The following is a 709-nucleotide window of genomic DNA, read 5'->3' on the forward strand; positions in this document are numbered from 1 at the left end:
GAGAGAGTCTGCCAACTATTACCAACATGTGATAAATTAGGATTAAACCATGATTAACTTAGATGTGGCTTTATTTAGTAGATAGGCTTCATGTCCAGTCCAACTCAGTTGGCAGATTTTGGCAGATAAAAAGTTGGTAACGTAACACTACTGATATATAAAATTGTCTCTAACAGTTTTTTGCTAGTATGACATAAAAGCTACTTATTTCCTAGTGTATTAAACTAAACGGCACCATCTAGAATTCCTCACAATTTCACATTCACTCTCAACTCTCAAGTCAAAAAATATCCACGGTTCGTCGTTGCTCTCAACCCAGGCGCTACTCAAGGTATGAAATTTTTTTCGTAACCTGATCCGTCCGTTGGCTATAATTTGGCTCACAACTATAAATCGAAATCAATCTGATTAAAACTAAATACACACGTGCAGGCTCAAAACTATAAATCGGAATCAATCTGGTTAAAACTAAATACACACATGGAGGAGTACGTGGAGAGTACGTATTTTGCTCTCCTAACGAACTTATCATATACAATCAAATAACTACGTACCAATCCAAATGGCACAGGAATCTCTCCACAAATCTCTCTAAACAAACTCACTAGAGCAGTTATCACATAATTATCCCACTAAGTAATAAATCCACAATATTAGAGTAATCGTACTACAACAATTCTATAAATACGTCCACCTCCAATCTTAGGTA

The sequence above is a fragment of the Arachis hypogaea genome, chromosome 16, assembly GCF_003086295.3.
Source record: "Arachis hypogaea cultivar Tifrunner chromosome 16, arahy.Tifrunner.gnm2.J5K5, whole genome shotgun sequence".
NCBI classification, from domain to species: Eukaryota; Viridiplantae; Streptophyta; class Magnoliopsida; order Fabales; family Fabaceae; genus Arachis; species Arachis hypogaea.